Raw genomic sequence first — 749 nt, forward strand, 5'->3', positions numbered from 1 at the left:
ACTTTACTTCACTGTCATCACAATCACTGATAATTTCGGCCCGTAAGAAAATGCATATATTGTGTCCAGTGCCAGGCTCTATACCGTGCAACTGGACAGGCCCACACACAGAGGCGCTCCTCAGGCGGTCGCGCCTATTTTCCACTCTTAATCCATACATGTGTGGAGTTCGCTTGCCGAATACAGTACAGTCTCACACTCACTTCAGTTACCACATAGCCTTGAAGATGAATATCCAAAGGAGTTCTAGCTTCCGTCAGGTATACAACATCAAAGTAACTAAAGAAGGATGCAACACTTTTTTTCTAACTTAATCTACACCACTAATGTTCCATGCAATAACGCGTAGCCTGTGAGTTTGTGGTTTCTTAAAAATACTGAGGATTCCATATGTCACTGAGTAATCCGTCTTTGTACAATTTTCATTCTTACGGCAAGGAGAATAACACATCTGACGTTCTCGGGCTTGGCTCTCGCAAGCGCTTCCATTCCAGACAAGCACTTGGGTGTACATCGCGCTTGATAAAAATCTGTTCGAATTGTCAAATTTCAACTATTTGACTTCTCAGTGACACTGTCTCGGATGGTTTTAGGGTAGTTCTATGAAAAATCAAGTGGCAAGCAATACCCGACACTTCGCCAGGCGATCCCCTAGTTCAGGGGTCGGCAACCTTTGAACATGTAGAGTGCCTGTCTATGGCACGCAACATGATTCGAAAAGCAAAGAAAAAAGTTAATCAACAAATAAT

Source organism: Penaeus monodon, chromosome 15 (assembly GCF_015228065.2).
Source record: "Penaeus monodon isolate SGIC_2016 chromosome 15, NSTDA_Pmon_1, whole genome shotgun sequence".
Lineage (NCBI taxonomy): Eukaryota > Metazoa > Arthropoda > Malacostraca > Decapoda > Penaeidae > Penaeus > Penaeus monodon.